Genomic DNA, 23,100 nt, shown 5'->3' with positions numbered 1-23,100 from the left:
CCTTCCCCATCTCTGTCCCCTTCCCTCCCCTACACCCCTCCTTCCCCATCTCTGTCCCCCTTCCCTCCCCTACACCCCTCCTTCCCCATCTCTGTCCCCTTCCCTCCCCTACACCCCTCCTTCCCCATCTCTGTCCCCCTTCCCTCCTCTACACCCCTCCTTCCCCATCTCTGTCCCCTTCCCTCCTCTACACCCCTCCTTCCCCATCTCTGTCCCCCTTCCCTCCCCTACACCCCTCCTTCCCCATCTCTGTCCCCCTTCCCTCCCCTACACCCCTCCTTCCCCATCTTTGTCCCCCTTCCCTCCCCTACACCCCTCCTTCCCCATCTCTGTCCCCCTTCCCTCCCCTACACCCCTCCTTCCCCATCTCTGTCCCCTTCCCTCCCCTACACCCCTCCTTCCCCATCTCTGTCCCCCTTCCCTCCCCTACACCCCTCCTTCCCCATCTCTGTCCCCCTTCCCTCCTCTACACCCCTCCTTCCCCATCTCTGTCCCCTTCCCTCCCCTACACCCCTCCTTCCCCATCTCTGTCCCCCTTCCCTCCCCTACACCCCTCCTTCCCCATCTCTGTCCCCCTTCCCTCCCCTACACCCCTCCTTCCCCATCTCTGTCCCCCTTCCCTCCCCTACACCCCTCCTTCCCCATCTCTGTCCCCTTCCCTCCCCTACACCCCTCCTTCCCCATCTCTGTCCCCCTTCCCTCCCCTACACCCCTCCTTCCCCATCTCTGTCCCCCTTCCCTCCCCTACACCCCTCCTTCCCCATCTCTGTCCCCCTTCCCTCCCCTACACCCCTCCTTCCCCATCTCTGTCCCCTTCCCTCCCCTACACCCCTCCTTCCCCATCTCTGTCCCCCTTCCCTCCCCTACACCCCTCCTTCCCCATCTCTGTCCCCCTTCCCTCCCCTACACCCCTCCTTCCCCATCTCTGTCCCCTTCCCTCCCCTACACCCCTCCTTCCCCATCTCTGTCCCCTTCCCTCCCCTACACCCCTCCTTCCCCATCTCTGTCCCCCTTCCCTCCCCATCTCTGTCCCCCTTCCCTCCCCTACACCCCTCCTTCCCCATCTCTGTCCCCCTTCCCTCCCCTACACCCCTCCTTCCCCATCTCTGTCCCCTTCCCTCCCCTACACCCCTCCTTCCCCATCTCTGTCCCCCTTCCCTCCCCTACACCCCTCCTTCCCCATCTCTGTCCCCCTTCCCTCCCCTACACCCCTCCTTCCCCATCTCTGTCCCCCTTCCCTCCCCTACACCCCTCCTTCCCCATCTCTGTCCCCCTTCCCTCCCCTACACCCCTCCTTCCCCATCTCTGTCCCCCTTCCCTCCCCTACACCCCTCCTTCCCCATCTCTGTCCCCTTCCCTCCCCTACACCCCTCCTTCCCCATCTCTGTCCCCCTTCCCTCCCCTACACCCCTCCTTCCCCATCTCTGTCCCCCTTCCCTCCCCTACACCCCTCCTTCCCCATCTCTGTCCCCTTCCCTCCCCTACACCCCTCCTTCCCCATCTCTGTCCCCCTTCCCTCCCCTACACCCCTCCTTCCCCATCTCTGTCCCCCTTCCCTCCTCTACACCCCTCCTTCCCCATCTCTGTCCCCTTCCCTCCCCTACACCCCTCCTTCCCCATCTCTGTCCCCCTTCCCTCCCCTACACCCCTCCTTCCCCATCTCTGTCCCCTTCCCTCCCCTACACCCCTCCTTCCCCATCTCTGTCCCCTTCCCTCCTCTACACCCCTCCTTCCCCATCTCTGTCCCCTTCCCTCCCCTACACCCCTCCTTCCCCATCTCTGTCCCCTTCCCTCCCCTACACCCCTCCTTCCCCATCTCTGTCCCCTTCCCTCCTCTACACCCCTCCTTCCCCATCTCTGTCCCCTTCCCTCCCCTACACCCCTCCTTCCCCATCTCTGTCCCCCTTCCCTCCCCTACACCCCTCCTTCCCCATCTCTGTCCCCTTCCCTCCTCTACACCCCTCCTTCCCCATCTCTGTCCCCCTTCCCTCCCCTACACCCCTCCTTCCCCATCTCTGTCCCCCTTCCCTCCCCTACACCCCTCCTTCCCCATCTCTGTCCCCTTCCCTCCCCTACACCCCTCCTTCCCCATCTCTGTCCCCCTTCCCTCCCCTACACCCCTCCTTCCCCATCTCTGTCCCCTTCCCTCCTCTACACCCCTCCTTCCCCATCTCTGTCCCCTTCCCTCCTCTACACCCCTCCTTCCCCATCTCTGTCCCCCTTCCCTCCCCTACACCCCTCCTTCCCCATCTCTGTCCCCCTTCCCTCCCCTACACCCCTCCTTCCCCATCTCTGTCCCCTTCCCTCCCCTACACCCCTCCTTCCCCATCTCTGTCCCCCTTCCCTCCCCTACACCCCTCCTTCCCCATCTCTGTCCCCTTCCCTCCCCTACACCCCTCCCTCCCCACCTCTGTGGCTCTCAACCATTTATACCAGAAATTCGAGAGTGTCAGGGGACAGAAGCGAGTGTCTTTGCTATTACTAAGGAGAAGGTGCTTGGGAAGCTGAAAGATTTGAAGGCAGATAGGTCAACTGGACCGGATGAACTTCGCCCCAGATGTGGCTGAAGAGATTGTGGAGGCATTAGAAATGATACATTACAATACATTACTGGTTCAATTGTTTCATTTATCGTCAGAGTAATGTATACAATATACATCCTGAAATTATTTTTCTTCACAAACATCCACGAAACCATTATTTAAATGCTAAATGGAAGGTTCGCCTTCATCACTGGAGGGATTGAATTTAAGAGCAGGGAGGTTATGCTGCAACTGTACAGGGTACAGGTGAGGCCACATGCAGTTCTGGTCTCCCAACTTGAGGCTTTGGAGACAGTGTAGAGGAGATTCACCAGGCTGATTTCAGAGATGAGGGGGTTAGACTATGAGGAGAGATTGAGTCGTACTTGCTGGAATTCAGAAGAATGAGAGGAGATCGTATAGAAACATATAAAATTATGAACGGGATAGAGAAGGTAGAGGCAAGAAAGTTGTTTCCACTGGTCGGTGAGACTAGAACTAGGGGACATTGCCTCAAGATTCGGGGGAGTAGATTTAGGATGGAGATGAGGAGGAACTGCTTTTCCCAGAGAGTGGTGAATCTGTGGAATTCTCTGCCCAACGAAGCAGTAGAGGCTACCTCAGTAAATAAATTTAATACAAGGTTGGATAGATTTTTACGTAGTAGGGGATTAAAGGTTATGGGGAAAGGGCAGGAAGCAGGATTTGAGTCCACGACCAGATCATTCAGCCTGTTTTTCCGGCTGACGCAGATCCCTCTGCAAGCCATGATAGTCTTCCTCGCTGTCCAATACATTCCCATTCTTGGTGTCACCCACAAATTTGCTGATCCAGTTAACCACATTATCATCCAGATCATTGATACAGATGACAATCATCAAAGGACCCAGCATCGATCCCTGTGGCACTCCACCAGTCACAGGTCTCCAGTCAGAGAGGCAACCATACACTACTGCTGTCTGGCTTCTCCCACAAACCCAGTGTCTAATCCAATTTCATAAATTCAGGATGATAAGTCCTAGCTTCATCACGATGTTACCTGTTAAGGTGAGAAAAGAGGATGTTTGAGAGGAAAAATTAAATTAGCCATGACGGAATATCAGAGCAGGTTCGATGGGCTGAATGGCCATGTGTGGACAACACTCCCGCCTGGTGGTGCTACCCCGCAATTGCGGGCCCTCCTGATTCTTTCAACAACACTGCCACCTAGTGGATTCCCGCCAGATTCATTTCATAGAACAGAGGACAGAGAATAGTACAGCACAGTACAGGCCCTTCGGCCCACTATGTTGTGCCGACCCTAAAACCCTGCCTCCCATATAAGCCCCCACCTTAGATCCCTCCATATACCTGTCTAGTAGTCTCTTAAACTTCACTAGTGTATCTGCCTCCACCACTAACTCAGGCAGTGCATTCCACGCACCAACCACTCTCTGAGTAAAAAACCTTCCTCTAATATCCCCCTTGAACTTCCCACCCCTTACCTTAAAGCCATGTCCTCTTGTATTGAGCAGTGGTGCCCTGGGGAAGAGGCGCTGGCTACCCACTCTATCTATTCCTCTTATTATCTTGTACACCTCTATCATGTCTCCTCTCATCCTCCTTCTCTCCAAAGAGTAAAGCTCCAGCTCCCTTAATCTCTGATCATAATGCATACTCTCTAAACCAGGCAGCATCCTGGTAAATCTCCTCTGTACCCCTTTCCAATGCTTCCACATCCTTCCTATAGTGAGGCGACCAGAACTGGACACAGTACTCCAAGTGTGGCCCAACCAGAGTTTTATAGAGCTGCATCATTACATCGCGACTCTTAAACTCTATCCCTCAACTTATGAAAGCTAACACCCCATAAGCTTTCTTAACTACCCTATCCACCTGTGAGGCAACTTTCAGGGATCTGTGGACATGTACCCCCAGATCCCTCTGCTCCTACACACTACCAAGTATCCTGCCATTTACTTTGTACTCTGCCTTGGAGTTTGTCCTTCCAAAGTGTACCACCTCACACTTCTCCGGGTTGAACTCCATCTGCCACTTCTCAGCCCACTTCTGCATCCTATCAATGTCTCTCTGCAATCTTCGACAATTCTCTACACTATCTAGAACACCACCAACCTTTGTGTTGTCTGCAAACTTGCCAACCCACCATTCTATCCCCACATCCAGGTTGTTAATAAAATTACGAAAAGTAGAGGTCCCAGAACAGATCCTTGTGGGACATCACTAGTCACAATCCTCCAATCTGAATGTACTCCCTCCACCACCACCCTCTGCCTTCTGCAGGCAAGCCAATTCTGAATCCACCTGGCCAAACTTCCCTAGATCCCATGCCTTCTGACTTTCTGAATTAGCCTGCTGTGTGGATCCTTGTCAAATGCCTTACTAAAATCCATATAGATCACATCCACTGCACTACCCTCATCTATATGCCTGGTCACCTCCTCAAAGAACTCTTATCAGGCTTGTCAGACGTGATCTGCCCTTCACAAAGCCATGCTGACTGTCCCTGATCAGACCATGATTCTCTAAATGCCTATAGATCCTATCTCTAAGAATCTTTTCCAACAGCTTTCCCACCACAGATGTAAGGCTCACTGGTCTATAATTACCCGGACTATCCCTCCTACTTTTTTTGAACAAGGGAACAACATTTGCCTCCCTCCAATACTCCGGTACCATTCCCATGGACAACGAGGACATAAAGATCCTAGCCAGAGGCTCAGCAATCTCCTCCCTCGCATCGTGGAGCAGCCTGGGGAATATTCCGTCAGGCCCTGGGGACTTATCTGTCGTAATGTATTTTAACAACTCCAACACCTCCTCTCCCTTAATATCAACATGCTCCAGAACATCAACCTCACTCATATTGTCCTCACAATCATCAAGTTCCCTCTCATTGGTGAATACCGAAGAGAAGTATTCATTGAGGGCCTCGCTCACTTCCACAGCCTCCAGGCACATCTTCCCACCTTTATCTCTAATCGGTCCTACCTTCACTCCTGTCATCCTTTTTTTCTTCACATAATTGAAGAATGCCTTGGGGTTTAGCTAAGATAGACTGGCAAATGACACTTAAAGGGTTGACAGTGGATATGCAATGGCAAGCATTTAAAGGTTGCATGGATGAACTACAACAATTGTTCATCCCAGTTTGGCAAAAGAATAAATCAAGGAAGGTAGTGCACCCGTGGCTGACAAGAGAAATTAGGGATAGTATCAATTCCAAAGCAGCATACAAATTAGCCAGAGAAAGTGGCTCACCTGAGGACTGGGAGAAATTCAGAGTTCAGCAGAGGAGGACAAAGGGCTTAATTAGGAAGGGGAAAAAAGATTATGAGAGAAAACTGGCAGGGAACATAAAAACTGACTGTAAAAGCTTTTATAGATATGTAAAAAGGAAAAGACTGGTAAAGACAAATGTAGGTCCCCTACAGACAGAAACAGGTGAATTGATTATGGGGAGCAAGGACATGGCAGACCAATTGAATAATTACTTTGGTTCTGTCTTCACTAAGGAGGACATGAATAATCTTCCAGAAATAGTAGGGGACAGAGGGTCCAGTGAGATGGAGGAACTGAGCGAAATACATGTTAGTAGGGAAGTGGTGTTAGGTAAATTGAAGGGATTGAAGGCAGATAAATCCCCAGGGCCAGATGGTCTGCATCCCAGAGTGCTTAAGGAAGTAGCCCAAGAAATAGTGGATGCATTAGTGATAATTTTTCAAAACTCGTTAGATTCTGGACTAGTTCCTGAGGATTGGAGGGTGGCTAATGTAACCCCACTTTTTAAAAAAGGAGGAGAGAGAAACCAGGGAATTATAGACCGGTTAGCCTGACGTCGGTGGTGGGGAAACTGCTGGAGTCAGTTATCAAAGATGTGATAACAGCACATTTGGAAAGCGGTGAAATCATCGGACAAAGTCAGCATGGATTTGTGAAAGGAAAATCATGTCTGACGAATCTCATAGAATTTTTTGAGGATGTAACCAGTAGAGTGGATAGGGGAGAACCAGTGGATGTGGTATATTTGGATTTTCAAAAGGCTTTTGACAAGGTCCCACACAGGAGATTAGTGTGCAAACTTAAAGCACATGGTATTGAGGGTAAGGTATTAATGTGGATAGAGAATTGGTTAGCAGACAGGAAGCAAAGAGTGGGAATAAACGGGACCTTTTCAGAATGGCAGGCGGTGACTAGTGGGGTACCGCAAGGCTCAGTGCTGGGACCCCAGTTGTTTACAATATATATTAATGACTTGGATGAGGGAATTAAATGCAGCATCTCCAAGTTTGCGGATGACACGAAGCTGGGCGGCAGTGTTAGCTGTGAGGAGGATGCTAAGAGGATGCAGAGTGACTTGGATAGGTTGGGTGAGTGGGCAAATTCCTGGCAGATGCAATTTAATGTGGATAAATGTGAAGTTATCCACTTTGGTGGCAAGAACAGGAAAACAGATTATTATCTGAATGGTGGCCAATTAGGAAAAAGGGAGGTGCAACGAGACCTGGGTGTCATTATACACCAGTCATTGAAAGTGGGCATGCAGGTACAGCAGGCGGTGAAAAAGGCGAACGGTATGCTGGCATTTATAGCGAGAGGATTCGAGTACAGGAGCAGGGAGGTACTACTGCAGTTGTACAAGGCCTTGGTGAGACCACACCTGGAGTATTGTGTGCAGTTTTGGTCCCCTAATCTGAGGAAAGACATCTTTGCCATAGAGGGAGTACAAAGAAGGTTCACCAGATTGATTCCTGGGATGACAGGACTTTCATATGAAGAAAGACTGGATGAACTCGGCTTGTACTCGTTGGAATTTAGAAGATTGAGGGGGGATCTGATTGAAACGTATAAAATCCTGAAGGGATTGGACAGGCTAGATGCAGGAAGATTGTTCCCGATGTTGGGAAGTCCAGAACAAGGGGTCACAGTTTGAGGATAGAGGGGAAGCCTTTTAGGACTGAGATTAGGAAAAACTTCTTCACACAGAGAGTGGTGAATCTGTGGAATTCTCTGCCACAGGAAACAGTTGAGGCCAGTTCATTGGCTATATTTAAGAGGGAGTTAGATATGGCCCTTGTGGCTACGGGGGTCAGGGGGTATGGAGGGAAGGCTGGGGCGGGGTTCTGAGTTGGATGATCAGCCATGATCATAATAAATGGCGGTGCAGGCTCGAAGGGCCGAATGGCCTACTCCTGCACCTATTTTCTATGTTTGTATGTTTTCCTTTACCCTACTCGCCAAGGCCTTCTCATGCCCCCTTCTTGCTCTTCTCAGCCCCTTCTTAAGCTCCTTTCTTGCTTCCCTATATCCCTCAATAGACCTATCTGATCCTTGCTTCCTAAACCTCATGTATGCTGCCTTCTTCCACCTGACTAGATTCTCCACCTCACTTGTCACCCATGGTTCCTTCACCCTACCATTCTTTATCTTCCTCACTGGGACAAATTTATCCCTAACATCCTGCAAGAGATCTCTAAACATCGATCACATGTCCATAGTACATTTCCCTGCAAAAACATCATCTCAATTCACACCCGCAAGTTCTAGCCTTATGGCCTCATAATTTGCCCTTCCCCAATTAAAAATTTTCCTGTCCTCTCTGATTCTATCCTTTTCCATGATAATGCTGAAGGCCAGGGAGCGGTGGTCACTGTCCCCCAGATGCTCACCCACTGAGAGATCTGTGACCTGACCCGGTTCATTACCTAGTACTAGATCTAGTATGGCATTCCCCTTAGTCGGCCTGTCCATATACTGTGACAGGAATCCATCCTGGACACACTTAACAAACTCTGCCCCATCTAAACCCTTGGAACTAATCAGGTGCCAACCAATATTAGGGAAGTTAAAGTCACCCACGATAACAACCCTATTATTTTTGCACCTTTCCAAAATCTGCCTTCCAATCTGCTCCTCTGTATCTCTGCTGCTACCAGGGGGCCTATAGAATACCCCCAGTAGAGTAACTGCTCCCTTCCTGTTCCTGACTTCCACCCATATTGACTCAAAAGAGGATCCTGCTACATTACCCACCCTTTCTGTAGCTGTAATAGTATCCCTGACCAGTAATGCCACCCCTCCTCCCCTTTTCCCCCCTCTCTATCCCTTTTAAAACACTGAAATCCAGGAATATTGAGAATCCATTCCTGCCCTGGTGCCAGCCAAGTCTCTGTAATGGCCACAACATCATAATTCCATGTATGTATCCAAGCTCTCAGTTCATCACCTTTGTTCCTGATGCTTCTTGCATTGAGGTACACACATTTCAGCCCTTCTACCTTACTGTCTTTACACCGTTTATTCTGCTTCTCTTTCCTCAAAGCCTCTCTGTATGTTAGATCTGGCTTTACTCCATGCATTTCTTTCACTGCTCTATCGCTCTGGGTCCCATCCCCCTCGCAAATTAGTTTAAACCCTCCCGAACCATTGTAGCAAACCTACCTGCAAGGATATTGCTCGCCCTCGAGTTCAGGTGCAACCCATCCAATCTGTACAGGTCCCACCTTCCCCAGAAGAGATCCCAATGATCTAAAAATCTAAAACCCTGCTCCCTGCACCAACTCCTCAGCCACGCATTCAACTGCCATCTCCTCCAATTCTTACCATCTCTGTCACGTAGCACTGTCAGCAATCCTGAGAACGTCACCCTTGAGGTCCTGTTCTTCAGCCTTCTGCCTAATTCCTGAAACTCACACTTCAGGACCTCATCCCTCTTCCTGCCTATGTCGTTGGTACCAACATGTATCACGACTTCTGGTTGCTTTCCCTCTCGTACCAGGATGTCGTGCACCCGGTCGGAGACATCCCGGACCCTGGCACCCGGGAGGCAGCAAACCATGCGGGTGTCCTTCTCATGTCCACAAAATCTCCCGTCTGCTCCCCTGACTATAGAGTCTCCAATGACGAGTTTCAGTGAAGAAGAGGCCGAGAAATCGCGAAGTCAGGCAGCGTCCTGTGATCAGTGGTGTGTCGCAGGGTCTGTTGTTGTTTGTGATATATATGAACGATCTGGATGATAATGTAGTTAACTGCATCAGCAAATTTGCGGATGACGCCGAGATTGGGGGTATAGTGGACAGCGAGTTTACAGTAGCAGATCTTCACCAGATGGGAAAATGACCTCAAAAATGTCTGGTGGGATTTAAAGCAGAGGCATTCGAAGTGGGCAGTTCGGTAGCGCCAACCAGGCTAGGTCAGTGTGGATAGTAAAAGCCTTTTAAAGCATGTAAAAATAAAAGAGAGGTGAGAGTGGACATGGGACCGCTAGAAAATGAGGCTGGAGAAATGATTAGGGGACAAGGAGATGGCAGATGAACCAAGTGAGTATTTTACATCAGTCTTCACTGTGGAAGACACTAGCAGTGTGCCAGATGTTGAAGGGTGTGAGGGGAGAGAAGTGGGTGCAGTTACTGTTACACGGGAGAAGCTGTTTGAAAAGCTGACAGACCTCGTACCCGACCGGAACAGATGAACTGCACCCCAGGGTTCCGAAAGAGGCAGTGGCGGAGATTGTGATGGCATTAGTAGTGACCTTTCAAAAATCATGGACTTTGGTATTCTGCCAGAGGACTGGAAAATTGCAAATCTCACTCCACTCTTTAGAAAGGAGGAAGTCAGCAGAAAGGAAATTATAGACCTGGGATGTTGGGAAGATGATGAAGTCAATTGTTACGGATGAGGTGATGAAGTACTTGGTGACACAGGACAAGATAGGACAAAGTCAGCATGGTTTCCTTAAGGGAAAATCTTGCCTGACAAACCCCTTCCCATTCACCCCCACTGTCCGCACTCCCAATGGGACCCCACTCCCTCTGATTCATCCGCACCGCCTGCACACTCCCATCCCTGCCCACTCACCCCCAATGGGACCCCCCCATCCCATTCACCCCCACCCAATACCATTCACCCCCAATAGGACCCCTCCCCACCCCATTCACCCTCAATGGGACCCACCCCCACCCCATTCACCCTCAATGGGACCCCTCCCCATCCCATTCACCCCCAATGGGACCCACCCCCACCCAATTCACCCCCAATTGGACCCCTCTCCACCCCTCCACACTCAATGGGACCCACACCCACCCCATTCACCCCCAATGGGACCCACCCCACCCCATTCACCCCCAATAGGACCCACCCCACCCCATTCACCCTCAATGGGACCCCTCCCCATCCCATTCATCCCCAATGGGACCCACCCCCATCCCATTCACCCCCAATGCGACCCACCCCCAACCCATTCACCCCCAATGGGACCCACCCCCACCGTTCCATCTGAACACGAGAGACATCACTTTGTGTAACATTTAATATTGTAAATATCCAGAGAAATGTTCACATAATTCAAACGGAGAGAGTGATGAAAAAATAAAGGCGGGGTGAAACGGAGGGAGGGGTGAAGCGGAGGGAGGGGGAGGGATGTAGGGGAGGGTGGTGACAGATTGGGGGAGAGAGGGGGTGACAGATCGGGGGAGGGAGCGGGTGACAGATAGGGGAGGGGGTGACAGAGATGGGGGAGGGGTGACAGAGACGGGGAGGGAGCGGGTGACAGATAGGGGTGGGGTGACAGAGATGGGGGAGGGGTGACAGAGACGGGGAGGGGGGTGACAGAGATGGGGAGGGGTGACAGAGATGGGGAGGGGTGACAGATTGGGGGAGGGGGTGACAGATTGGGGGAGGGAGGGGGTGACAGATCGGGGAGGGAGCAGGTGACAGAGATGGGGGAGGGGTGACAGAGACGGGGAGGGGGGTGACAGAGACGGGGAGGGGGGTGACAGAGACGGGGAGGGGGGTGACAGATAGGGGAAGGGGTGGCAGAGATGGGGTGGGGTGGCAGAGATGGGGTGGGGTGACAGATGGGGGAGGGAACGGGTGACAGATGGGGGAGGGAACGGGTGACAGATGGGGGAGGGAGGGGGTGACAGATGGGGAGGGAGGGGGTGACAAATTGGGGGAGGGAGGGGGTGACAGATTGGGGGAGGGAGCGGGTGACAGGGGAGGGGGTGACAGAGATGGGGGAGGGGGTGACAGAGATGGGGAGGGGGTGACAGAGACAGGGGAGGGTGTAAGGGAGAGAGGGTGTCATGGAGACGGGGAGGAAGATTGGGACCAGGGAAATCGAGATGTGTCTCTGGGTTCAGCGTGGGTTCCTCAGGGCGACCACAACATCTGCAAACACAGGGACAGGGGTATCAGGAGGTGGGGAGCTGTGTCCTGTCAGTCTCTCTCAAACACCCCCACCCCATTCATCTGTATCCCTCTGTCCATCTCCTCACTTTTCCCCTCACTCTCCTCCCTCCATTTGACTCTTCACCCTTCTCTTATTCCATAGTTCCCCATCCTCCATTTACCCCTCCTTGTTATCACTTCCTCTTGCCCTCCATCACCCCTTCCCTCTTCCCTCTCCCCTCCCCATTCTCCCTCCATCCACTCCCCTTCTGACACCCTCCCCTTCTCATCCATTATCCTCTCCACTTCGTCCAAATCTCCGTGTCTCCCTCTCCCTCCCCCCACACACTCCCTCTCCTCACTGCTGTCCCCTCCGTCCCCTCCGTCCCCTCCCTCCTCCTTTCACCTCCCTCTCTTTCCTATCCTGCTCTCCCTTCTCTCTCCCTCAACTTTTTTCCCTATTCCATCCCCCTGTGCACTCCTTCCCTTTGCGTACTCTCTCCCTCACCTTCCCTTCCTCCAGCCCACTTCCCACTCTCACCCTCTCATCCCCCGTCACCTTTCCCCACTCCCCCTCAGTCTATTTCACTCTCCCTCCCTCCGCATTTCCGCCTCGCCCTCTGTCTCACTTCCCTCCCTCCTCTTCGCTCCTCATCCTCCCTCTCCCTCCCCTCCCTCTTCACCCTTTACCTATCTCTCTCCCCTCACTCTTTCACTCGCCCTCTCCCCTCTCCTCTCCTCCCCCTCTCCCCTCTCCTCGTCTCCTCTCCCCCTCTCCTCTCCTCTCCCCTCTCCCCTCCTCTCCTCTCCCCCTCCCCTCTTTCCTCTCCTCCCCCTCGCCCCTCCCCCTCCCCTCTTTCCTCTCCTCCCCCTCACCCCTCCCCTCCTCTCCCCTCTCCCCTCTCCTCGTCTCCTCTCCCCCTCTCCTCTCCTCCCCCTCTCCCCTCCTCTCCTTTCCCCTCCCCTCTTTTCTCTCCCCCCCCTTCGCCCCTCCCCTCCTCTGTCCCCTCTCCCCTCCCCCTCCCCTCCTCTCCCCCTCCCCTCTTTCCTCTCCTCCCCCCTCTCCCCTCCCCCCTCCCCTCCTCTCCTCTCCCCCTCTCCACTCCTCTCCCCCTCCCCTCTTTCCTCTCCTCCCCCTCGCCCCTCCCATCCCCTCTCCCCTCTCACCTCGCCCCACCCCTCCCCTCTCACCTCTCCCCTCCTCTCCCCCTCCCCCTTTCCTCTCCTCCCCCTCGCCCCTCCCCTCCTCTCCTCTCCCCCTCCCCCTCCCCTCCCCCTCTCCCTTTCCTCTCCTCCCCCTCGCCCCTCCCCTCCTCTCCGCTCTCCCGTCTCCTCTCCCCGCTCTCCACTCCTCTCCCCCTCCCCTCTTTCCTCTCCTCCCCCCTCCCCTCCCCCCCCCTCCCCTCCCCTCCCCCCCTCCCCTCCTCTCCCCCCCCCCTCTCCCCTCCCCCTCCCCCTCTCCCTCCCCTCTCCCCTCCCCCTCCCCTCTCCCCTCCTCCCCCTCCCCTCCCCCCCTCCCCCTTTCCTCTCCTCCCCCTCGCCCCTCCCCTCCTCTCCGCTCTCCCGTCTCCTCTCCCCGCTCTCCACTCCTCTCCCCCTCCCCTCTTTCCTCTCCTCCCCTCTTTCCTCTCCTCCCCCTCCCCTCTTTCCTCTCCTCCCCCTCCCCTCTCCCCTCCTCTCCCCCTCCCCTCTCCCCTCCCCCCCTCCCCTCTCCCCTCCTCTCCTCTCCCCCTCCCCTCTCCTCTCCCCCTCCCCCTCCCTCTTTCCTCTCCTCCCCCTCGCCCCTCCCCTCCTCTCCGCTCTCCCGTCTCCTCTCCCCCTCTCCACTCCTCTCCCCCTCCCCTCTTTCCTCTCTTCTCCCCTCCCCTCCCCTCTCCCCTCCCCCTCCCCCTTTCCTCTCCTCCCCCTCGCCCCTCCCCTCCTCTCCTCTCCCCTCCCCCTCCCCTCCCCCTTTCCTCTCCTCCCCCTCGCCCCTCCCCTCCTCTCCGCTCTCCCGTCTCCTCTCCCCGCTCTCCTCTCCTCCCCCCTCCCCTCTCCCCTCCTCTCCTCTCCCCCTCCCCTCTCTCCTCCCCCTCCCCTTTCCTCTCCTCCCCCTCCCCTCCCCTCTCTCCTCTCCCCTCCCCTCCCCTCTTTCCTCTCCTCCCCCTCGCCCCTCCCCACACTCACCAGCCAGCCTGCTGTTGCCGGTGGTTCTACCCTTGAACTTGCTCAGGAACAGGAGGCGACATCTCTCCATCCTCAGCGCTTCTGCAGAGAGACCCCCGTCTGTCAGGTCCCCTCTGTGTCCTTACCTTCCCTCACCCCCTCCACTCTGCCCTCCCTCCTCCCTCCACTCGCTCCTCTCTGTCTCTCACCCCTTCCTCATCCTATGCGACTGAAATTCTCCCCCCTCTACCCTCTCAATTCCTCCCCTCCCCTCCTCTCCTCCCCCTCTCACTACCGTCCCCTCATCCTTTGCTTCTCCCCCTCTCTCACTCCCTCTGCCCTCACCGCATCTTCCCCTCACCTCCTGCCCACTCTTCTCTCCCCTCCTCCTCTCCCTCCCTCTTCCCCTCACCTCTTCCTCCATCTCACCCCTCCCCTCTCTTCATCCCCCTCCCTCCTCTGCCCTCACCCACTTCCTTTCATCACCCAATTCCCCCTCCCATCTCTCACAGCCCCCACCCCTTTGTTACCCTTCTCCCTCCCTCTCGACCCCTCTCTTTGTCTCCTTATAAAGAACAGATGAGAACGGAAACAGAATTCCAAATGTGGATTAACCAGACATTTATGAAGATACCACTTGACCCTCGCAGACCCTGAACTCAATGCCTTCTTGACCTCGCTATCAGCTTCCACAGCAACTTCGAGGCATCTTTGATGATGCAGCTCTATAAAACTCTGGTTAGGTCACACTTGGAGTACTGTGTCCAGTTCTGGTCACCTCACTATAGGAAGATGTGGAAGCATTGGAAAGGGTACAGAGGAGATTTACCAGGATGCTGCCTGGTTTAGAGAGTATGGATTATGATCAGAGATTAAGGGAGCTAGGGCTTTACTCTTTGGAGAGAGGGAGGATGAGAGGAGACATGATAGAGGTGTACAGGATAATAAGAGGAATAGATAGAGTGGATAGCCAGCGCCTCTTCCCCAGGGCACCACTGCTCAATACAAGAGGACATGGCTTTAAGGTAAGGGGTGGGAAGTTCAAGGGGGATATTAGAGGAAGGTTTTTTACTCAGAGAGTGGTTGGTGCGTGGAATGCACTGCCTGAGTCAGTGGTGGAGGCAGATACACTAGTGAAATTTAAGAGACTACTAGACAGGTATATGGAGGAATTTAAGGTGGGGTGGGGGTTATATAGGAGGCAGGGTTTGAGGGTTAGCACAACATTGTGGGCCGAAGGGCCTGTACTGTGCTGTACTGTTCTATGTTCTATATTCTATCTTTGGACATGGCCCCAGGTTCCAAAGTGAAAAGCCCGAGCTCACTTGACCTTTCCTTGTAAGATATGCTCAACTCGACATTGTCTGTAAATTCGCCTCTACGATTGCCTGCCACTTCCCATTCCCACGGTCACCTCATCAGCATGATGCCTGCTTGCCTACCTTCCTCCGACATCTGCACTGTGCCCTCGGCCGACACATTGGAGTACTCTGAGGATTCCATCTTCTCGTAATCTGGGAGAGATTGCAGGAGGAGGGGTGAAGGTGGGGCAGTATAGGAGGAACTTCACTTAGAATTTGACACAAGGAGTGTGTGATGGGACGGTGTGGAGGGAGATTCACTCTGTGTCTGACCCCGGGAGTGTGTGATGGGACAGTGTGGAGGGCGATTCACTCTGTGTCTGACCCCGGGAGTGTGTGATGGGACAGTGTGGAGGGAGATTCACTCTGTGTCTGACCCCGGGAGTGTGTGATGGGACGGTGTGGAGGGAGCTTCACTCTGTGTCTGACCCCGGGAGTGTGTGATGGGACGGTGTGGAGGGAGATTCACTCTGTGTCTGACCCCAGGAGTGTGTGATGGGACAGTGTGGAGGGAGATTCACTCTGTGTCTGACCCCGGGAGTGTGTGATGGGACGGTGTGGAGGGAGATTCACTCTGTGTCTGACCCCGGGAGTGTGTGATGGGACGGTGTGGAGGGAGCTTCACTCTGTGTCTGACCCCGGGAGTGTGTGATGGGACAGTGTGGAGGGAGATTCACTCTGTGTCTGACCCCGGGAGTGTGTGATGGGACGGTGTGGAGGGAGATTCACTCTGTGTCTGACCCCGGGAGTGTGATGGGACAGTGTGGAGGGAGATTCACTCTGTGTCTGACTCCGGGAGTGTGTGATGGGACGGTGTGGAGGGTGATTCACTCTGTGTCTGACCCGGGGAGTGTGTGATGGGACGGTGTAGAGGGAGATTCACTCTGTGTCTGACCCCGGGAGTGTGTGATGGGACGGTGTGGAGGGAGCTTCACTCTGTGTCTGACCACGGGAGTGTGTGATGGGACGGTGTGGAGGGAGCTTCACTCTGTGTCTGACCCCGGGAGTGTGTGATGGGACGGTGTGGAGGGAGATTCACTCTGTGTCTGACCCCGGGAGTGTGTGATGGGACGGTGTGGAGGGAGCTTCACTCTGTGTCTGACCCTTTTTTTTTTACAAAATTCTTTATTACAAATGTCGGTGCTATACAATATTTACAAACCCAGTGACTAACATATTTACTACACTACAAACAGACAATACATCTTAAACCAATATATTGCCATCCTCATCAATGATGGCATTTACACCCCGCGGAGCCCAACGGTCCCGGAACACCTCTACGGTCGCCGTGGACTGTGCGTATTCCTTTTCAATGTTCACCCGGGCACGAACATACCCCCTAAACATAGCCAGGCAGTCCGCCCGGGGAGAACCTCCTGCCACCCTTTTCCAGGAGCCACGGATGGCAATTTTCGCCAGCCCCAGGAGCAAGTTGACAAGGACATCCTCATCCCTCTGTGCCCCCCTCCTTACTGGATGACCATATATGAATAGGGTGGGACTGAAATGCAACCAGAAGGCGAGAAGCAGCCCACGCAAATACGCGAAAAGGGGCTGCAGCCCCACACACTCCACGTACATGTGGTACACGGTCTCCTCCAGCAGAAGTGACACGCGGCTGGGAGATCCGTGTACAGACTGAAGAACTTATTGCAGGGCACCGCTTTATGCAGCACCCTCCAGCCGAGATCCCCAAGGTGCATGGGGAGGACTCCCTTGTAAAGGGACTTCCATTGGGGACCCCCCTCACCTCCAGGTGGAAAGACCGACCGCCATGGCGTGTCGGGACGGTGGACAAAGGCTAGGAAGTGGAGGGTGTGGAGCAGCAGCCCATAAAGGTACCTCCTGCCTGCATCCCTGAATGGGATTGTGGGTGTCGATGAAAGACGGCTCAAGTTGTGTGGATTCGTCTCTCGGGTAAGGCTGCGGGGCCTGGGCCCGACGAGCAGCTCAGCTTGAGTCGATCCACACACCTGAGCCGCACCGACATCCGCTGAGGCAGGGCAAGGGTCGGCCAGGACCCCACCCTCTGCCAGAGGAGGGGATTCCCGGCCTGAGGCAAACATGTTCCAGACTCTCAGTAGGTCCTGATAGAAGCCGGGCAGCCTCTGCAAAGCAGCACGGCTGACGCCTGCCGGTGGTAGCTGCATATCTTCGTGAAGGCAGCAGCCCCTCCGGAGGAAGAAAGACGCCAACACGTGCCACCTGGGAGGGCGCTCGGCGTACAAGAATCTCTGCAGAGTCCTGAGGCGGAGAGCCGCCAGTCGTGTGCGTACACACACCAGCGACTGTCCGCCCTCTCCTACTGGGAGACTCAGAACCGCTGCAGAGACCCAGTGTTTCCTGTTTCCCCAGAAGAAGTCCACCAGCTTCCTCTGCATTCTCGCAACAAAAGGGGCAGGGGGGGCCAAGGTGACCATCCGGTACCACAACATGGAGGCCACCAGCTGGTTTATGACCACCACCCTGCCTCGATAGGAAAGCACCCTGAGAAGGCCTGACCAGCGCCCTAGCCGGGCCATGACCTTTGTCTCCAGGTCCTGCCAGTTCGCCAGCCAGGTCTCCCCAGAAGGACTCAGGTAGACTCCCAGATAGAGAAGGCGTCTGGTGCTCCACTCAAAAGCTCTCATCTCCTCCGGCAGGGAGTCCACCTGCCACTGGCCGACTAAGAGTCCGGAACATTTCGCCCAGTTGATCCTCGCGGAGGATGCCGCCGAGAAAACATCTTGGCACTCGCGCATCCTCCGCAGGTCACAGGGGTCTGTCATCATGAGGAGTACGTCATCGGCGTAGGCCGAGAGGACGACCCTCATGTCCGGTTCGCGCAGAACCAGACCTGTCAGCCTTCACCGAAGAAGGCCGAGGAATGGCTCGACACAGATCACATACAGTTGACCGGACATGGGGCACCCTTGACGCACTCCTCTTCGGAAGTGGATAGGTCCTGTCAGTGATCCGTTGATCTTAACTAGGCACTCTGCGGCAGAGTACAGGAGCCGAACTCGGGCCACAAAGTGTGGTCCGAGCCCAAAAGCCTGCAGGGTGCCCAGCAGGAAACTGTGGTCCACCCGGTCAAACGCCTTCTCCTGGTCAAGAGAAAGAAACGCTGCCGGGGTCCCAGTCTCCTGGAGCAGGTGGATCAGGTCCCGTACTAGGTGGACATTGTCCTGGATGGAGCGGCCCGGGACCGTGTAAGATTGGTCAGGATGGACCACCTGTCCAATTACCGAACCCAGACGGTTGGCCATTGCCCGGGCGAAGATCTTGTAGTCCGCGCACAAGAGGGAGACCGGCCGCCAGTTCTTTAGCAGGCGGAGGTCTCCCTTCTTGGGCAGTAGGACCACAACAGCTCTTCGCCATGAGAGGGGCATTTCTCCGGTGGCTAGGCTCTCCCCTAGGACAAGGCTGTAATCATCCCCCAGGACATCCCAAAAAGCCTGATAAAACTCAACACTCAGTCCATCCAAACCAGGGGACTTGCCCCTCCGGAGTTGCCGAAGGGCAGTGGACAGCTCCTCCCGAGTCAGGGGGGCATCCAGACGCACTGCATCCTCTGGACTGACCTTAGGCAAATCCTTCCAGACCTCATTGCACGCCTCCGCATTTGACGGATCAGGCGAGAATAAGGACCGCTAGAATGAACGGACCTCGTTGTTAATTCCATCAGGGTCCGTGATGGAGGAGCCATCAGCAGCCAGCAATTCCACTAGCTGCTTTTGAACTCCCCGCCACCTCTCCAACGAGTAGAAGAAGGGTGAGCCACGGTCCAAATCCTGCAGCATTTGGATCCGTGACCTCACGTACGCACCTCGGGACTGCTGAAGCTGCAAGTCCCTTAGTGCGTCCTTCTTCTCCTGGTATTCCTGCCACAGCTGCTGGTCTCCAGTGGTCGGACCGAGGCGGGACTCCAGGTCAAGCAACGCTCTCTCAAGCCGCTCAATCTCAGAGCCCCGCCCTTTGGTCGACCCCCTAGTGTACTCCCGACATAAAAACCGGATGTGGGCTTTGCCCACATCCCACCATAGCCGTAGTGAGCAGAACTCTCTCCGCCTCTCCTTCCAGGAGACCCAGAACGCTCGGAACGAATCCCGGAAACGGCTGTCCTCCAGCAGCCGGTTGTTAAAATGCCAATACCCGGATCCCACCCGAGGGTGTAGTGGAATAAATTCCATCCACACAAGGTGATGATCCGAGCACGACACTGGCCGCATGGAGGACGCCGACACGCGGGAGGCGTAGGCCCGAGAGATGTAAATGCGGTCTATCCTGGAACCTCCTTCTCTAGACCTTCTCGAGAAGGCGCTAGAGTTGGGGTGAAAATTCCGCCAGCTGTCCACCAAGTCAAAGGAGCCGACTAGCTCCTTTAACTTTTTTGCTGATGCTGGGTCGCGTTGGAGGCCCGAACGGTCCTCCACCTCGAGGGTACAATTGAAATCTCCCCCGAGGATGACGCAGTCCCCAGGATCGATGGAGCTCAGCAGGGTGGACAGCTGACAGAATAGGCGCGTCTGCATCACACCGCGCCTGGGAGCGTACACATTGATAAAATGCAATGGTACGCCATCCAGGCGCACAACCAGGTGGAGCAGACGGCCGGGCACAACGTCTTGGACTCTTTCAATTACTGGCTGGAAGGTCGGGGCCAACAGGATCGCCACCCCGCTAGAAATGGAGCTGAGGTGGCTCATGTAGACCCCGCCCCGCCACTCCAGGAGCCAAGCAGACTCGTCCCCAGGGATGGTATGGGTTTCCTGCAGGAAACTCACCGTATACCGCCCATCCCTGAGGACTGAGAGATTGTTATGCCTGCGAAGAGGACCCCTGCTGCCGTTTACATTGAGACTAGCTATGGTAAGCTTCATGGCGGGAGCACACTAGGTCTCAGCAGCTGCGCCCATTTCGGTGAGAGCGGAGGCGCCTTCCACCACACTGTCCGGAAAGAAAGCAAGGATACCTTTTGCTTTCCGGGCTCGAGCGGTACCAGCAACACCCTGTGACCCACCATCCCCCGTAGGAGCGAGGCTGCTTCTCCCTCTGATGTCCCTTACTAGGTCATCCAGGAAAGATTTTAGTTGCCGTCTGTCGTTCCCCACCACCGCATTCCTCTTTCCCTTTCCCTTTCGTCTGAGGATGACTCGCAGGGACCTCACCAGCCTCGGCATGCTGGGCCAGCGAAGCGAGGCTAGCTGAGGCCGGTGCTTGGCACCCTCAGAGGTGAGAATGAAATGCTTAATTTCCTCTACAGGTATCAATGGGGATTTCTCAGGAGGGGTGAGGATGTCCATTGTTTCACTATCGAAAGAGTCCCCCTCCAACCCGTCACTGCAGACAGAATCCCCATCGGCCTCCCCGCATGTTCCAATAGATGGCTGCGCCTGCGACCCACACCGCGCAGCGGGCACCTCGCTCTTACCTGCCTTCTCCACCGTCGCATCAGCCTCATCCACATTTGCGACAGTGGAGAGACAATCCCCAGGGACTCCCTGCAAGTCATTTATTGCTGGGGTCGATGTGCACAGAATATCGTCCTCCCTAGGGGGCAGGCATAGAGGGGAACCCGGCACCTTTGGTCCAAGGGATTCATAAGCCGCCTGGTGCTGAGAATGAGAGAGCTTTGCCTCGTCTCCTCTTACACTATTCGGTACACTGGCCTCCAGAGAGGCGCTGACTTGTAGGTCCTGGGTGGAGGCCTCCAGGGCTGCCTCATTTGCGCAAACAGGCCTATCACAAGCTTTTTGCACAACCACACCATCTACCCCAGGACTGGTGGCTACATCTGAGGACTCAGGTTTAGAACCAACCCCTACCCGGATTCCCACCCCTTCCTGGGACTCCCCCGCATCTACATCCCCTGCCCTCTTGCGGGAACGTTCCCTTCTCCTCTTCACGCTGGAGGAGCACACAGGTGCAGGCTTCACCGATGGGGCGGCGCCTTCTGTTTCCATCGCCCCGTCTGCTTGCGCACCTCCCCGAGCCCCACGCTCCACTTCAGACGAAATGGGTGTGAGCTCTGCGGCCTCAAAGGCCCGCTTCTTACTATGTTTGGATTTCCCCTTTGCCTTCTTACTCCGCACAGACTCCACCCCGTCCCCCACCTGAACTACAGGGAGAGGAGCAGGGACCGACCCAACCGTAGAAGTAGGGACAGGGGTAGGGGTAGGGGCAGGGTGAGGGGCTGGGGCAGGATCAGATGCAGGTGCAGGCGCACGCGCAGGAGTAGGATCGGGGCAGAGGTAGCTGCGGCACTGGTGCCCGAAGTGGGCTCCCTCGGGTTCCGGGCGGCAGGACAGTCCCTCCGAAAGTGCCCCACCTCCCTGCACGCATGGCACCGTGGGCGCTCGGAGCTCCAGTACACCTGATAATCTACTCCCTCGTGCCGGACAGTAAAGCGGCCCTCAACATCGTCCTCCCTTTCCAGCTGCATGAAAACCTGACGCCGGAAAGAGATTACGGTGCGGAGGGTGCGTCTCTTAAATTTGTGTCGGATGGCAGTAATCTCCGACTTTACTTGCCCTAAACGGGCCAGTGGGGGAAGCAAGTCCTCATTTGGAATGAAAGGCTTAACATGCCCAAGCACGATACGTTGCGTGGGGGCCGTCACCAGCTCCATAGGTAAAAAGATGTTGTCCACCGTGACTCCCCTGCTTAGGGCCCGGTGCACTAGCTCTTCATTCACCAGATAGAACACCGCCTTTCCGAACTCCTTCTCGGTGGCCAGAATACCACCTTTCCCCACAAGGTCCTCCATTGCCTCCGTACACTTTTCTAGTGTCATTCCAGGGCGCAAAATACATTGCACCCCACGTTCCACCTTCACCGACCGAAACAGGGCGTTGTCCGAGGCCGGGGAGGCAGCCGCCCTTGCGTAACTCCCCGAAGGCCCGCGACTCCCTGGAGACCGGTCCGGCATGCTGGCGCTCTTTCCAGTCCGAGAATTTTGCGGCGGTGCCAGTTAGAAGTCCTGGAGCGAGTCGAATAACTGGCCGGGAAAGTTTGCAGTCGACAGTTCCTCGCTGGCTCGGCGCCAGGAAAGGCTCCGTCGGACTTGCAGAGACCCAGGCCGGGAGAGGCCGAAACGTCCTTCCAGATGCTCCGGCACCGGCACCGACACCGGACGAAAAATCAGGAAAACAATGGAGGAGGAACGTTGCCCCGATGTCAATGGGGGGAAAACGACGGCGTTTGCCTCCGGTTTTGGAGCGAACCGGCTTACTGGCGAGTTGCCAGCGGCCGCAGCTGGGAGCTACGCAGTTAGCAGCCGCCAACAAACCCAGCCCAAACCAGCAGTAAAACTCCACACCGAGCTTCCACACCAACACCGTCACTCACTCAGTCGTCCAAGAGACTTTTAGAGCCACCTCCAAAGTATTCCACGAACTTTATCCAGTAGTTTTCCTTCGATTTCTCCCAGCTCAGTCAGCACAGCTCCTCTCTGTGTCTGACCCTGGGAGTGTGTGATGGGACGGTGTGGAGGGAGATTCACTCTGTGCCTGACCCCGGGAGTGTGTGATGGGACGGTGTGGAGGGAGATTCACTCTGTGTCTGACCCTGGGAGTGTGTGATGGGATGGTGTGGAGGGAGATTCACTCTGTGCCTGACCCCGGGAGTGTGTGATGGGACGGTGTGGAGGGAGATTCACTCTGTGTCTGACCCCGGGAGTGTGTGATGGGACGGTCCGGAGGGAGATTCACTCTGTGTCTGACCCCGGGAGTGTGTGATGGGACGGTGTGGAGGGAGATTCACTCTGTGTCTGACCCTGGGAGTGTGTGATGAGACAGTGTGGAGGGAGATTCACTCTGTGTCTGACCCCGGGAGTGTGTGATGGGACGGTGTGGAGGGAGCTTCACTCTGTGTCTGACCCCGGGAGTGTGTGATGGGACGGTGTGGAGGGAGTTTCACTC

At 55.3% G+C, this 23,100-nt stretch overlaps 1 long non-coding RNA gene across 1 annotated transcript; it reads right to left on the bottom strand.

Annotated features, from left to right (window-relative positions):
* Positions 1 to 11,236: 11,236 nt before the first annotated feature.
* Positions 11,237 to 22,723, bottom strand: LOC134354164 (uncharacterized). The gene is made up of 4 exons (XR_010019730.1): positions 22,529 to 22,723; positions 15,278 to 15,349; positions 13,857 to 13,937; positions 11,237 to 11,690 (listed from the first exon to the last, which is right to left on the bottom strand). It is a non-coding gene; the product is annotated as an uncharacterized LOC134354164 (long non-coding RNA).
* Positions 22,724 to 23,100: the final 377 nt, after the last annotated feature.

The sequence above is a fragment of the Mobula hypostoma genome, chromosome 11 (genome assembly GCF_963921235.1).
Source record: "Mobula hypostoma chromosome 11, sMobHyp1.1, whole genome shotgun sequence".
Taxonomy (NCBI): Eukaryota; Metazoa; Chordata; class Chondrichthyes; order Myliobatiformes; family Myliobatidae; genus Mobula; species Mobula hypostoma.
The sequence above is the reverse complement of the archived record's forward strand: the minus strand, read 5'-3'. Positions and strand labels throughout refer to the sequence as shown.